This window comes from Talpa occidentalis, unplaced genomic scaffold (genome assembly GCF_014898055.3).
Source record: "Talpa occidentalis isolate TD23 unplaced genomic scaffold, MPIMG_talOcc4v2.1 talOcc4.3, whole genome shotgun sequence".
In the NCBI taxonomy this organism is placed as follows: domain Eukaryota; kingdom Metazoa; phylum Chordata; class Mammalia; order Eulipotyphla; family Talpidae; genus Talpa; species Talpa occidentalis.
In genome coordinates, this window is record NW_023603184.1 from 92,433,490 (window position 1) to 92,450,736 (window position 17,247).

Consider the following 17,247-nt stretch of genomic DNA (forward strand, 5'->3'; position numbering starts at 1 on the left):
GCAATCAAGACTGTTATCTCTAAAAAATTAAACAAATTGAGACTATTGATAAAAATTTACCATAAACATAAACTCAGTTTCCCATAATTTAACTTATGTAAACATCTTACTTGCCATAAATATGCTAAGAGTAGATACAGTTCTCAAAAACTGAATCAAAAACTGGATCAAAAACTGGAATGATTTTCTTTTTAAGGGAAAGTATGGCCATTATACAAAAAAAAAAAAGAAAAAGAATTGAGAAGGCTATCACCTGAATATAGTCTTTAGTCTCAGTAAAGTATAATTTATTTAAAAGGAAACCACCTCTAAAATCTTATAATTTTGGGAAATAATAATTATGGAGTGGCTTGGTATAAGTATTTAAAATTTATTTCTATTGCATAGGAATTTAGTGGGATTTAACAGCAAATTATAATATCCCAATCATCAATTTCACATTTTAAATATTTATTACAAGGCAAACAATTTTAAAGTTTATGCTCCTCTACACTTTGTTTAAATGCTTGTTGCACCTAAAGATTTAAAAATTAAAATCAATAAATACCAGAAATAGAAAAGCTCTATTAACACAGTGTTAGGCTATAGCACAGCCTTAAACTAATCATCCTAAAGTTTATTTCACAAATTTCTTTGAATTTTTTTCCCTGTTGAGATTATCACCCCTTTAATTCTTCTTTCCTCATTATCTCCCCTCTCCCCACCCCTCAAAAAAACCCAAATAATTAGAAAAAGAAGAGAACACTTACACACCAATGGGATGATCTGATGCCATTTTAGCACCAAAGTTTGATACTTTAGACTACAAATAGACTATCAGTAAAATTAAAATACAATTTCAATTTTTTTAAATGTTAAGTTATTGATTAGTAGCGAATTATTTAAAATCTTGGCCACTTTATAAGGAAAAGTAAACACAAAACGACCCATGTCCTCAATGATTCTTTCCTGATCTGATTATCTTCTGCAACAAATGCTTGAAGAAATATTTAATCAAATTAGTTAACATTTATTAAATAATGCACAGAACTTTTTAAATCCGTAGTATGAAAATTTCAATTTTACATAAGCAAAAACCTTTAAAAATACCTAACTAGGTGATTTAATTAATCCCTCAGGATACCAAGTAGATTAAAAATCATTAAACCTTGATGACATATTTTCATCAAGGGGTCAAAATCACATTACTTTGTTTGTGCTATATTATCCTGGTGGTAGTTCTATCTAGGACAACATCAAAATTTCAGAAAGCGCAACTTAAAATCTTTCTTTAAGAAATTTTTAAATCTAATAGTAATCAAGCTCTAACACATACTTTCACTAATTCAAGGAGATAAGACAGAAACCATGAACTTCCACGCAAGTGTGATATTCTACATCTTGTATAGTAACACAAAAGTAGCAACAAAGACATTAACAATTGCAGTTCAAGCTGGGAGTGACTGTTCTGTTTCAATTCAATGACACCACTAATGGCTTCTTAGCAGCTCCATGAAATCAACCAGCTGTCAAGTTGATGCATCAGAAGGAACAGTTATGCACTCCCATAAGAAAAAGCAACACATCAGGATGTTTGGCAAAACATCTGCTCCTTTACACTGCAATTCTATAATAAACATGCAAACAAAGAAATGGGAGAAAGGGCAACAGAATTAAAATTCCAAGGTTTCCATTACAGACTTACATGCATTTTAAATAAATGGCTTATAAAAATAAAAACAAATTTCTGCCAAATTGAATACTTTGTTATTCTAAGTCTTTTAAAAATGCCGAATATAATTACTCAGTCTTTTAGAAAGGCAAGAACTACATAAAAACCTCTACATTTAAGAAATTGAGAGTAAAATTATGCTATATACAAAATTAAAATAATACTAAAACATATCCTTCCTTCAATTAATAAGTATTTAGATGACGACAACAGTATTCTAATAACTGCATTTCCAAGACTCAATGATTTACGAATACTTTTCAGCAGTGTTTGAAAGAATAAAATGATGTTAAAAGTTAGTCACGTTTAACATGTAAGATTAGTAGAGATACTATTACCTGGATTTTAAAACATGTACCTACTCCTACTTCTCTCCAAGCCATTATATTAATAAAGCGATATTAAGATCTCATAAATAACTTCCTGTTTTTAAGCTGACCATTTGATTTCCGAAAAACAAACAAAAAACTTACTGGCCATCATTGGCATAATATAATTTTACGTTCAACAAATCTTTTCAAACTTCTGTAAAAATCTTACTTTCTTCTACCTGAAACTTATAAGTGTCACATGTTGTCTAAATTATTGATTATGCAGCACAGTGACAATAATATGTACAGTGTTTACAATAGGTGTGAGACATCAAATGTACTTAACTACCATTTTCTTAAACTGCTTATCCTCTGTTGCTTGCAATTTATAATCTGCCAAATCTTCCAGTCCTTTGTTGCATGTATAATTTAGAACCATCTGTTCTATGTGCTTTTAACTATTTAAACATTTTTCACCTACCTACAATTCACATAAATGGCAGACATTCAATTCAGTCAAGTTTTCCATATAGTTTTTTACATAAAGCAAATTTCTAGATAAACCGCATACCAGATAACACCAAAGAAGACTGCTACCCAGATAAAAACACACCACATACAAGGTAAGTTTTGTGTTAGACAAACCTTTTCAGTGTATTCAGAATTGTTCCTATTAGCTTTTTTCTTTTTTTTTTTTTTTTTAGTTAATTGTAGTCAAAGCTCCCACACACACACCCAGTAGACAAAGAGAATGCAAATTAAATACAGTTTCACGTCCTTGTTAGAAAAGAGGTAAATATGATGACTGAAAATAACTACAGGAGACAGAATTCTACTTTCTCATTCAATTTACAGTGCCCCTTATTTATATACTAGTCAGTGTAGCATTGAGTTTGGTCATGTGACCAGCCAAACTTCTGAGATGAAAAACTATTTTAGACCAACAAATTAAAACACTAGCTTTTATTGTTTATCTTTTTATAATGGCTGACAAAGACTTTACTGCTAGAAGTTGTATATTTAAAAATCAATCCTGCCTTTTAAGTACTAGTGACATTTTTGCCAATAGCTTGACTTAATATCTACTATAAAATTTCAAAGTACTTGATATTTCCAAATTATTGTCAGCATTTGTATCTTTTCAAACTGTAAAACAATACATAGAAGAAAAAACAGGACATTTAAGTTACAAGAGGGAAGCTAGGTATTCTAAAATAAGTTTACATAAACGTTAACCAAGCTGATTAAAGAAAAATCCACAGCAGAAAGTAGAGAAAATGAATATGCTGATTAAAAATAACATTTGAGACATTTAAAGAATAAACACGTAGACAAATGACACTGTAAAGTTTACACTATTTATTTTTACACATAATTTTCCACCTGTTACCAAACATAAAATATGTAGAGGCGGAGGGTTCATATTGTGAGCAGAAAACACAAAAATAAGTGGCATAACTTATTGCTGACCTGTAAATTACATGGTCCTTTACAACAGGAAAAAAAATTTTTTTGAGACAAATTTACTGTTGGAAAAATTTTCTCAATAAACTTTGCATGACGTCACCAGGCCCCCTGAACATTCCCTAAACTTTGAGTTTTATCCAGATACACTTTTCGCCTTTCTAAGGCTTATTTCCCTTTCTCAAAAATATATATTTAAAAAGAGAGAGAGAGAGAGAGAGAGACTTGGGAATAAAAATTGCCCAAGATGGCGAAACGCTTGTTGTTTAGAGGGCAGGGAAAAAAATGGAGGATATTGTAATATACACAAAGGGATAAATTTCAACAACTCGGCCAAGGGCTGCAGCTGCTTCTCTCTTTATAAGGAAGCAACACACAAAAGATAAATACAGCAGGAAAGAAAAGAAGGAAAATCTCCCCAACAGCAAAGCCAGCTCTGCCTCTCCAGATACTTCCTTTCCCAAATCCCAATTCTGGGGTTCGTGGAACTACTTTAAAGGAGAAAGGAGCCGCGAAAGGGAATGGGGGGAGGGGAGCAACAAGACGACTGAAAGAGCGGAGAAGAGTTGCGGGCTGGAGGTCGTTCCCGGGGAAGAGCCGCCGGGTGGGAGCCGGCTCGCGGACGTGACTGCGAGGACAGCCCCGGCTCCTCCAGCCCCGCCGCGCGCGGACAGCTCTTCCCAGGTATCCGGCTCTCCGCTCAGCCCCACCTGCCCCTGCACCGAAACCCCCAGCTCTCTCCCCGTAAACTCCAGAGCCCTCAGCTGTGAGGAGAGCTAGCAAAAGAGGCCCGCACTGGGAGTGGGGGTGGGAGGCGAAGCTCAACAGTCCTGCCAGCGAGGAAGAGGGGGCGGAGGCAAAGAAGGGCAGCGGGAGGCGGCCGGGGCCGGGGCCGGGGCCGGGGGTGGCAATCTGAAAACTACCCTGCGTGGAAGGGGTGGGGGGAGGGAAGTGGGTAATCCCGGGTTAGGGACGACGATCTCAACGGCGCCTGGGCTTGCTTTTAAGGCGCAAATCTGGCGGCGGCGGCCCGGGCGGGCGGCGCCGAGGGGAGCGGGGGACGCGCAGCCCGGGGCGGCACAAAGGCGGCGGGTCGCGGCCGCAGAGCTGCCCGCGCTCGGGAAGGCTCGGCCGCGGCCCTGCTCCATCGAAGTCCCGCACTGGCAGCTAGGAATAAAGTTTATGTTCTCCTGAGACCGCACCCCCCCACCTCCCACCCAGGACCGCGCATCTCCGCGCCCTCCTCCCCCCCAAACTGCACTCGGGACGCCGCGCGCACCCCAGCCCTCCCGGCAGCACAACAAAGAGGCTCGGCGGCCGGCGAGGGCGAGCGGCGGCCGGCGGCGGGCGGGCGCCCCGGGAGGAGCCGCTCCGGGTCTCCCCGGCCCGCAGGAGCCCAGTTTTCTCCTTTTCGGTTGCAACCGGTCGTACAACAGTTGGAGTTTTCAGGTTCACCCGCACCCCTCACACCCGGGGATTTGAAACTCACCTTTACTTTCGAAGTGAGAGTTGCGGTAGAAGGGATTCTGCCTTCCCCAGATGGCTGAAGGTTACGATTTTTTTTTGTTTGTTTTTTGTTTTGTTTTGTTTTTGGAAAGCCCGCCGCCTCCTTATTTCTAGTATTATTTTTGCAAGAAAAGTATAAAGAGTGGGCGTGGAGGTGAGATTTGTGATCGGGAAAGCCCTCGCCTCCCTCCGTCTCCGTCTTCCGCCGCTCGCTCGCCCTCTGATTAGTTCCTATCCAGCAGCAGATTGAAGCAGGAGATGATTCTTCTCAAGGTTTGTTCAACAGCTTCACTTCTAGGCGAAGCTTCATGAACCAAGTGACGTCAACCAGCAAGGCTTCTCTCTCTCTCCTCTCTCTAACAATGAAAGTTGCTGTTAACAAGGGGAAAAAGAGAGAGAATTGTTTATACCATTTCAGTTCCAGTAATAAATGACCTATCAGCTCCTAAAGGAGCCAAGGGAGGGGGGGTTACTTCTTCCTTCCAAGAATACTGTCGCTTTGAGTTTGCAACGTTCCTCGTCCCAGGGAAAAAGTTCAGAAACTTAAGTGGTTTGCTTTGCTTTTAAAACTAGAGAGGACAGAACGTAGGGACTGAAACATAATTTTTAAAAAAAAAAAAAAAAAAAAAAGGTAAGCTGGCGAATAGGGAGTATAGGTTCACCATTTCCACCTAAACTTTTTATCCGTAAACTCAGAAATCGGCTCAAGTCTATCAGCCAACAAAATGAATAAGCCAAGAATTCGTGGATGTTTAGAACTCAAAATAAAATAAGAACCAGGACGCAAGATGGTCTCAGAATAAATCGCTACTGCCCTAGCACGGGCAAATTAAGCTGGCTGTAATGTTTGTGCACGGAATGAAAATTTATATAAAACACGTTAAAATAGTAAATCGTTCTAAAGTTATGGCAAAATTGTAAAAGGTTTACCCCCAATTTCTGAGAGGTCAAAAACGGGGTGGGGGTATAGATAATTGCAGGAACTGAACACTTTTTAAGAAATCAAGTTAAGACGGGGAGCCTATCGCTCCATCTTTAAACTACATATGAGCTACGCTATTTTTCTAACCCTTCAAAGCTCTTTCCAACTTTCTGGTTTCTATTCTTCCATTCCCCCACCCAACCCCAACATCCTGAAACCAATCAAGTTTATTTCGTCCTCCCACGCTATACCAGAGCTTCCTAAAAAATGATTTTTAAAAAAAGCCTTGACGCTTTATTACCCAAGAAGCTATATATATATTTTTTTTCCAGTTAAGTAGTGTTTTTACCCTTCGTGGAACACAATATAAGTCTCAACGTTCATATAATTGAAAACTGCATCATTTGTTAGGATGGATGAAAAACAAGCTATAGAAATAATTTGACCATATATGTATATTTTGCACATATCCACATGTATGTGGATAAATGTATCTTAAAAGGCACTATTATTTTATGTTTCCTCTTCAGCCACTGGCTGTGATTTTAATTGTGCTGGAGGATCTTCATTAGTATTAACACATGGGGAGATTTCACAAAGCTGCTTCATTAGGGAAAAAAAAAAAAGCTTGGCAGACTAGGTCTTTTTGCATGCACTGAGAATGTCAGCCTTACCTCGGTCATTTGTAACATAATAAGTGCAAGTACAATGATTGCAATGCAGGAGCACTGGGGGAAGGGCAGAAATACTGCCTGTCTAATAGGGATATCTGAAAAGAAGACTGCTCATTACATAGTAAAATGTATGCTAAAAATTAGTGAAGATGATGTCTCAGGAGACTGATGCTAAATAAATTAATGTGCTGATATGTTTTTAATTATTATTTTTGTAGTAGTTTATTTCATTCTCAGGATTCACATTGAGCAGCAAAGCTGTGCTAGCACTTATTGATTTTTTTTCCCTGCCACATTCCCGGAATACAGATTTTAATCATTTCACTACACCACACTCAGTAATTTCATTAAAAACTGGAACCTTCCATCCCCAGAAAAGCATTTAATTTCAATGACATACAATTTCTCTCTTAGCAGAAAACTGTCTCTACAGTAAAAGCTGGCCTAAGGTTCAAATGCATAATTTAATCCTGAGTTTTCCATGCTTTGCATTCCTTTGAAGCTATAATTTGAGTAACTACCTAATAACTGTAATAAGGACAATAATTTCCTTATAATATATTATTAACTCATATTTAATTAACTGAGAGGCCAAGCTATGTACATGTATGACTGGGTCAACAGTTCTATAGACTCAAAATTTACTAATAATGTTCTAGAAGAAAAATAAAGCTTAAAATATCAGTGTGAATGGTAGAATTTAAATTTTCTGTCCAATATAACATCCAAAACATTCATTTATTTTTATATAATAGTGGTTATTACTCAAAGTGTTTATGATTTTAAATGTTTGGAAGTAAACAAGACAATTTACTGAAATTTCTTTATGTAAAGTTTTATGGTATTATTTCAAACACTTTGCCTCATCAGTAGCATTTTCTGTTAAAAATATTTTGGAACAATAAGAAAAAAGGGCTAATTTCAAGTTATCTCAGTTTTTATGAAGAATTCTCTTAAAGTATTTCTCTTGAAATTAAGTAGCACACTTGAATAACTTAAATAACTATAAGGCTATATGTTTTATTTAAATAGTTTGAATAATCTGCAAAGCATGGCTTAATTTTTGGTTGTAATAATATTTTGAAATATTGGGTTTGAAAATAGTACATTCATTGGTTATCCAAACAATAGGTTTCATAAGGATATGTAATTTACATCACCTGGTTTTAAGAAAAGAAACTTGGGGGGAAGGGGATTAACATAATAAAATTCATTTTTTAATTTAAAGTTTATATGCCTAAATCAACAGAGAAAAGGATACACTTGTAATGAAAGTGATTAACATATAAAAACTCATTAAAACTTGCTATCATTTTCCTGGGTGATTATAGAACCATACTTCAAAAAAGTTTTCAAGGAGTACATAAAAATAATTTCAAGTTAAAGCCATATACAACATAAAGTTGTCTTTTTCTTGGCTGAATGAGGTAATTTGTATAACAAAATAAACCTCAGTGTCCTCCAAGAGTTTGGGATAAAGGATAAAAGTAGTGATAATGAAAAAAGTTGAATTTAATGTCTTTTAAACCATATTTTCTTTATCATCAAGGGCTCTTCATACATATAATTTGGAAAATATTTTTGTAACATTCTCAAAGATGGAATGCAATTAATGGAAATCAACAGTAGTTGGTAAGTGAAAAAGGTTAATATCTAAAATTCAAGATTATTTTCTATATTTCAATAAGTGTTCATTTTCATATTAAATTCTATCTTTGAATGTGCTATTTTGTAAATCAAACATATCCAATTCCATATTTTTAAATGATTTTTAATAAGGGTACACTAGACATTTTAAACTGGATTATTCCAATATTTAATGCCTTATACAAAGAAGTTGTGCCCAAATTATTTTTAATGATTCCTTCCCTTTTTACATATTCTGATATTTGATCATTTCAGAGATTACTAATTGTCATAGAGTTGAGGGAAAAAAAAGAAAAAACTATTCCTATACTTATATAAAATAATTTGGCCCCCATACAGTCTTCTACCTAAGATCATCATTTAAATTAGTGCTTACTTGAGTACAGAATTATAAATGAGTTTAATGATTAAACATATTTTCCAATATTGCTGTGGATAATTATTTTTTTTAATTTTTTTTTAATAGAGGCATGTTTTATTTATTTATTTGTTTATTTGTTTGTTTTGTTTTTATACATGCACTGGGTACAGTCAGAAGTGCGGGAGGGTGAGAGAATTCACCAGAGCCAGAGCGGGGAGCAGAGCAGGCAGAAGGGCCAAAGTACACTGCTGAGGGGAGCAGCGGGCGGCAGGAGAGGTCTGCGCGCCATGTGGGACCCTCCTCCGGCGGCCGGGGAGCAGCCGGGGATCGAACCGGCGCCACAGAGGCTGCGGGCAGCTTCGCAACCCAGCGCTCAACCGCTGCGCCACCGGGGAGGCCCTGGATAATTATTTTTTAATTCTACATATGATATATACCTACCCCATATACCAATTATGCCACCACTATAGACTAAATTGTTGCACTTTATTTTTAAAGCAGCACCTATTTTTATTTTTTTTTAAGATTTATTTTTATTTATACAAGAACTGGGGTACAGGCCAGAGGCACGGGAGATTGAGAGAATTCACCAGAGACAGAGGGGAGCAGAACAGGCAGACGGACTGAAAACACTGCTGAGGGGAGCAGCAGGTGAGACAGGAGAGGTCTGCTTCGCCATGTGGGTATCTCCCTGGCCGGCCGGGAATCAAGTCCACGCTGCAGAAGCTGCAGACAGCTTCACAGCGCTGCGCTTAACCCACTGCACCACCAGGGAGGCCCTGCATCTATTTTTAGAACCAAGACAGAACTTCTTAAACAGATAAAAAGATAATGGTACATAGATATATAATTTACTACTATAGGTGCTGTACATAGGTTTTTAAAAAGTAAAGAATTACCATGTTCAGAGAACAAAGTCTAAGAAGGCAGACTGCAAAAAGCTAAATGAATGAGATCTCAATAGAATAAGCTGGCCACTGTCATGTCTTATTTCTGTTTCAATTGGTACAGACTAATGAAGCTTTATTTGTTTTCATTCATTGAACAAACATTGAGTGCTTGCTTTATGCTATGCACTCTGTTCGAGGCTGGAAAAACTCACATTCTGGTTGATATTGAAAGTGTGAAATTCCTCAGAGGTTAGAGACTCACATAAATAACGTTATAAAGATACAAAAAGTAAATTTCTATAAAAATGAAGGGGATGGGACAACTAATTCTGATGGAAACTAAAAGAAAGATTTTATTAGAGATGCCATTTGAACTACATCTCAAATATTGAGTGCTCACCCCCCGCCCCCCCCCCAAAAAAAAAGCAGGAGCGGGGAGGAGTGGGTGATGGATTCTAAGTAAGAGAAACCATATGCTTAAATACAAAGAGCTACTAGTGTCCACCAATACTGAGGATTCAATATAAGAGGAATGTTCAATGTATGGTATGGAATAAAAGGGACAAAGGAAGAAAAGGAGGCTGGGACCCGAAAGTGAAAGGCCAAATGTATCATGTCTGGTAGGGTGGTCACCAACAAAATTTAGCAAACATGACAGACCTGATTTAGGGAATAACTGTGTTAACAGTACAAACAGATAATAATATAAAGAGATTGCTTAACAGCTCATCAGAAAGAAGGTAAAGAACAGTGGCACTCCAAGTATAAAGCCAGTTACTTTTTAGGTAAAATGTTGGTTTGATGACTGTAAAAAACAGTTTTGGGAAATGAAGGACTGATAGAAGATTAAAGAGATTTCTAGTTTAGGTAAATGGGTAAATCCAAGGGTTCACTAAGTTTAAGAGTACATAGGTGGGAAATCTTAAGGTAGTCTGGAATTCCAACTTGAGTTTATGCTTTATAGGTCATTTTCTTTTTAAAATGGGATGATTAGAATCAGCTGAAAAGCATTCCCAAAATCTCAGATTCAATAGGTCTGGGGTGAGGTACAAATATTTCTTGGGTATTATTTTTTAAACTCTGAAGGTGCTTCTGATAAACATTCCTGATTAAGAAACTATTACAAAAAAACAAACTGCAAAGTTCATGGAGATGGTGTGAGAACAAAGCCCAGAAAACTTTGAAAACGATGAGCACTGAGAATGGGAGGGATATGTCACATCAGATATTAAGATGTTATAAATTCTTCATAATTTAACAGTTGGTAATGAAACCTGTAAAAAAAAAAAGACCAATAAAATGCAATATAAAATTGAGAAATTGACCCAAATGCAAATGGAAATTTAACATAACTAAAAACTGTATTTGACAGCAGCGAGGAAGAGATGGACTCTTTAATTAGTAGTGTTGGAATAACTGGATAGTCATAAGAAAAAAGATGAATTTAGATCTGTTCCAAAAATAAATTTCAAAGAGATTATATATTTAAACATAAGCATTTGAACCACAAAAGTACTAGGAGAAATTATGGGTCAATTCCCTGTAAGTGGAGAGTAGGAAAACAGTCCTAGTAATAATCAAAACTGGTAAAAAATGAAATACCGATAAATCCCAACATGTAAAAAATGAAAAGCTTTTGTATGACCAAGGAAAGAAAAAAAAATACCTCAAACAAAATGTAAACAATAATGAGAAAATGAAAAAAAAAATTGTAACATACAAATTAACAACTCTGTATTGAGTATCTAAAAATAAGACTAACACCCTGATAGAAAAAATGGCAAGAGATATGAACAGACATTTTACAGAAAAAAAAATGCAAATGCCCCTTAAAAGAAACATTCTCAACCTGTTCATAAGATAAATGCAAATCACTGAGATACTATTTTTCACCTAACAAATAGGTAAAAATCTTAAGTTTCAGAACATAGCCATATTTAGGGTAGCTTTATGTGGAAGGGACAATCTCCAGTAATATTTGTTGGAATGAAAAGTGAACAAATCCTAACAAGAAGGAATTTGACAATATTTAATGAAATTATACATGCATTTTTTTTTGGGGGGGGGCTAGCAAATTCTGCTTCAAGAGTCTACCCAACACTTGCAAAAAAAAAAAAAAAACATAATAAGTTATTCATCAAAGCATCAAAGAAATAACCTAAATGTTGATCATAGGGAAATAGTGGAATTAATTATGGTATACTATGCAGTGGAATACTATGCAATTTTTAAAAAGGAATGAGGAATATATATAATATAAAGTATTTTATAGAAAATTCCAGTATGTATTGCTAAACAAAAAATGCAAGGTGGAGAAGAATATGTACAGTCTGCTACCATTTGTTTATTTACCCATTTGCTTAAATGAAAGGAAAAATCAAAGCCGTAAAAAACAAGATTACATATAAGGAGAGAACAGATAGTAAAAACAGAATAGCAGGAAGAATTCTCATACAACTTGTTTTGTAGATTCAATTTGAGAACCATATAAATAATTTACATAATTTAAAAAAGCAAATGTAAAAAGCAATTCCATCAAAATAAAAAGTAGATGAAATAAATGAACTTAATTACATATGGAATTGGTGGTATAACAATAGAGAGGAACATTGCAAGTGATTTTGAAGATAACTTTTTAAAAATCACCACAAATAGTAATTTAATAATATATCTCTCTTAGGATATAAACTAAGAAAAAGAACTTTAAAACAGCAAAAACAAGAAATGAAATTGTTATCGCTAGCCATATTTTTGTGGCACTATTGGTGGTGGTCCTGTAGTATTTAAGTTGGCGTTTGATAACTAATTTTTGGTGTGGGACTAAAAAAGAAACATGTAAAATCAATGAATTACATAAAGACTCTGTGATCCTAAATATGAACTAGATGTATTAAAATGAACTCCTTACATATTTATGTTTAAAGCAGGCATTTCTCAGTTCTGCCCACTGTAAATGTCAAAAACTAGAGACTGTCGCTATAACAAGCACATGCCTGTGTACCCAGTTTATGGTATCTAAACACCATTACCAGTGAAAAGAATTCTTTGAAGCAAAGGCTGATTCCAGGTTTGGGTCAGGAAATATGCAAGATAAGTACATCAGCTTGTCATACCATTAAGCCTGGAAGCTAAAAGATTGGGGTCATGTCAAAAGGATTTGAAAGTCACCTTGAAAAGGCCAACCTGAAGTGGCTCCCACTAGCTAAAGGTGAGGCAATCTGAACACTGTTAAAAATAAAATGGATTCAAACATTAATACATTTTAGTATGTAAGTTTATAATGAATTTTTAAAAACCAACCTCATTGTTTACCTTTGAAAAATGCAGGGAACCAACTCATGATTTTAATAGATATAGCAAACAAGTTAAGGATTTATTTAATATTTCCTATCAAATGTACCTTGGGAAACCAAATTTGTAACTATTTTTGTATGTATATGTATGCATGCATGTCTATACATATATACATATTTATGAAGATTACAACATCAGATTTCACTTTTCAAAAATGTTATTAGATAATGCTAAGTTATTGTGATCAAGCATACAATTTGCTGGTGAATTTTAATGCAGAGAAAAGAGGCAATATGATCTGGTAAGTAAGGAAACTTAATTCATTAAGGCAAACTTAAAACATTGGAGTAACATATCAAAGTTTTTGAAGTAATTTTATAGCAAATGCATAGACATCATTTGTATGGTCTTTCCTATAGTAATCCTTGATGAAAGCCAAAGGCATAATGAAGAATATAATTAGGTTGATTGAATTAACTCAATTTAATACTGTTACTCATCCATATCAGTCACATAGGGCTGTGTAGACCCCACATAGCCCTACCTCAAGGGGCAGCAATGTGCTGAATCCTACCCATACCAGCTCATCAGTAAAATATTAGATTTTCAGGAATTTTTGCAAGCTGGTTGTTAAACACAATTATTAACAAAAACAAATATTTTCAAACTTAAGATAAATTACATTAAAAACAAGTAAATACTCAAAATTCATAATTTCTTATTTTACCATGCTGGAGGTTATTTATGTCCATTGTAGTACAACTATGTCCAATGGAGTGCTACTGCCCATCTTTTCCCAACTCTATTTTCAGTGATGTTAAATTGGTAGCTTGAAATTGACTATGGTGGGAATGTTTACACCTTGGAAAATGGCAAACAATATAAAATCAGGGCATAAGTCAATGTGCTGTTGATAGTCACATTTAAGAAAATGATGGGAAAATGGTGATGCAAATTAAAGTGTTATACTGAAATTGCAGGAAAAAATGGGGGAAAATAATCTTCCAGTATTTGAAAACTATTAAGTTAGCAAGAATTCACTCACATCACTGATGAAAAAAGTAAAGTCATTTCATTTTCATCTGATTCATTAAACAAAAATATCAATGACCATTTAGGTCAGAACTATATTCTCCATCAATTACAAATACAGGTTGGCTACAAACACAGGTGTTTAGCAAAAACATTCTGAGACAATCAATTGACTATAAGAATTTTTACTATATATTTTTATTTATAAATTGTCTGCTTATTATGTATGTTTTTGCTTAATTGTGTGCATGTGTAGGCATACATATATATTCCCAAAAAGTTGTTTTTAAAGATTTATCAGCATACTTCTGGTGGCAAAGATCATAATCACTAGCTCTTAAAGAGTGTACCATCCAATTGGGATGTAACACAACAAAATATCTGATACAATGTGTTAAACACTCAAAGTAAAATGAGTGCATATTAAGAATAATTATTTTTGTGGGTGGGGATGTGGGATGGATGATGCATGTCCTAAATTGTGTTAGAGTCCATTTAATAGTGATTATTAAGCCTTCTTTGCACTAAAGTTTGTGCTGATATATTATTTTCACTATTAAAATTTTTAATAATTTGGCCCTAGAAGACAGTTTCAAACTATTCAAGGTACTGATCAATGCCATTTGGACTAGAACTTCAGAAATCACAGAAATTGTCTGTTTGGGGGACATGAACAAATACTTTTATCTCATATCTAATTTCAAAAACTCATATGACTAACTTCCTTCTTGACAGCATATTTCAAGTTGGATAAGCACTTTTACATTCACTGCTCATTTATTTTCACAACATTTTGAAAAACATACACTCAAGGACCAAAATTCGATCATAACCACAATTTTCACGACTTTCTTTAAAAACCGAATGAAGGGCCTCCCTGCAGGTGCAAGGGGTTAAGCACCGCACTGTGAAGCAATCCGCAGCCTCTGCAGCACGAGTTCGATCCCCAGCCGGCCAGGGAGCAACCCGCATGGTGCAGCAGACCTCTCCTGACTCGCCCGCTGTTCCCCTCAGCAGTGTATTTCTGTCAGTCTGCCAGTTCTGCTCCCTACTCTGTCTCTGGTGAATACTCTTCACCCCCATATCTCTGATCTGTACCCCAGCTCCTGTATGCATAAATAAATAAATCTTTTTAAAAAAAATGAAGATCAGAGTTCACATTGTTTACAGACAGTTGTGTTCTGGGAATAATGCAATGTGAGAAATAATATTCCAGTGTCAACTCTTTTAACTAGTGTAGTAATGTTCTTCCTTGTCCCATAGCACATATTCTAACACACCTTTTTCAGCTCACAAAATAATCATGAAATAATTTTTAATCTCTTCCTCATTAGCATGGATTTGGAATGTCCAAATAAAAAATTATCAAACACTTCTCTCTCACATGTAAACTGCACATAGTTTAAAAAAGTCTACTCATATACTTCAAACACTTTTCACCGACCTGTAAAGCTAAGTATCTATTAGCATGAGCATGCTAGAGAAAATTGTACTCAAACATAGTAGTATATCAACTATATTAGTGTCCAAAAGTATCACATTAAAGGAATTTTGCCAATAGTTGATTCTGTTTTCTCTCCACAGATATACTTATTATTTTGCTGCTGGTTTTATAAACTTAGCAACTTTGTGCTTTTTATATATTTTTGCTCTGAGGAGTGCAAATTTGAATTAATATTTCCTCAGTGTTTTAACACTTACAAAAACACATGAAAACATTATTTTATGCTTGTCCTGAGAAGTTTTTATTATTTTACTAAACTAGTTGACCAAAAATGTCATTAGGTTTTATTTAAATTTGCCCAAATGAATTCAAAATATTTTATGACCCCCCCCAAAATATACTTATAACCATTGTATTTCCCATTTTTCATTGAAGAGAGATAGTCTAATAGAAATTATCCTCTGAAACTCCAAACAAAAGACCACAAACTACCTAGAAACAAGGTAATACAAGCTGGGTCTTTTTCCCTGAATTAGAAATCACTAAGAAGTTTTGAGCAAAGAAATGGCAAAGCCTTATTTACCTTAGAATGATCTCTCTGGCTTCACTAGTAGAACAGAGCATAGGAAGCAATGGAAGGTAGGAGACCATATAGAAGACTGATAAAAAAAAAAAATCCAAACAAGGGATAATAATACTAGGTTTAGAATTGATGGTAGTGATTGAAATAGTAGAAAATGGTCAGATTCTGAATATATTTTGAAGATAGGGCTGTTGATGGATTGGATATGTGCTATAACAGAGAGGAAGGAGTATTAACTCCAGTTTTGGTCCTCAGGATCTAAAATTAACATTAATTTATATAGAGAGAATGCAGAAAGTTGGGCTCAATTAATTTCCAGTCTTCATCAAGTAGTTAGGATCTTTTAGGGATCAGGTCACATGAACAAAAATCAATTTACTAAAAGCTAACAATCAATTTACTGAATGATTCGTTAAATATATCAAACTCATTAATGAGTAGTAGTAATTGAAAGTCTCAATATATAGAATAAAACATTAGGAAAAAACTCAGGGGCCTCTCTGGTGGCGCAGGTGGTTGAGCGCAGCACTGTGAAACTGTCCACAGCCTCTGCAGCAGGGGTTCAATCCCAGAGAGCCAGGGAGATATCCATCCACATGGCGCAGTAGACCTCCCACATATCTGGCCTGTATCCCGGTTCTTGTATGCATGAATAAATAAATCTTTAAAAAAGAAAAAAATCTCAGTGTTTCTTATAGGAAATTATTTTACATATAATTTTTTTTTACCTGTCTCTTCTTTTGTATTATTCTGATTTTTTTCAAAGCTTTTTAATTTAATTAAATAGGGCCTTGCTGGTGGCGCGGTGGTTGAACACTGGGCTGAGAAGCCGCCCGCGGCCTCTGCAGCGCTGGTTCAATGCCTGGCCTCTGGCGAGGGTCCCACGTGGCACAAAGACCTCTCCTGTAGCACCCGCTGCTCCCCTCAGCAGTGTATTTCGTCAGTCTGCCTGTTCTGTTCCCTGCTCTGGCTTTGGTGAATTCTCTCACCCTCCTGTGCGTCTGACTGTACCCAGTGCTTGTATAAATAAATAAATAAATCTTTTAAAAAATTTAATTAAATAAAAACTTTAATTTATATTTACTATTCTTAAGTTCTAATGTCTTTGACTACAATTAAATAAAAATATTAATTTTAAAATATTATTAGTTTGGGGGCAGTTTTAACTTAGATAAGCAATCATTTTTACAGCCCCACATTACTGTGCAAAGCATGCAAACTTTTCTTAATAATTATGGAAAAAATTACTGTAACATTTACAAACTTTTGTCAAAACATGGAAAACTTATTCCAAAAGGGAGAAATAAAGAGGTGACCCCAAGCAAGTAAAAACCTAGCAAAGTAAGTTTCATTAGATTTTAGGCTTGAGAACAATCCTCTTTGGCTTAATATCCCATCTCTTAGGTCT

At 35.4% G+C, this 17,247-nt stretch overlaps 1 protein-coding gene across 15 annotated transcripts in view; it reads right to left on the reverse strand.

Moving 5' to 3' along the window:
• Nucleotides 1-17,247, reverse strand: part of BAZ2B (bromodomain adjacent to zinc finger domain 2B) — a 294,239-nt gene that overhangs the window by 212,989 nt on the left and 64,003 nt on the right. For all 15 annotated transcript variants that reach the window (XM_054699766.1, XM_054699765.1, XM_054699764.1 and 12 more), the window contains exon 2: nt 4,976-5,364. The gene's annotated coding sequence lies outside the window, so the exon portion shown is untranslated. The remainder of the gene's footprint in view (nt 1-4,975; nt 5,365-17,247) is intronic.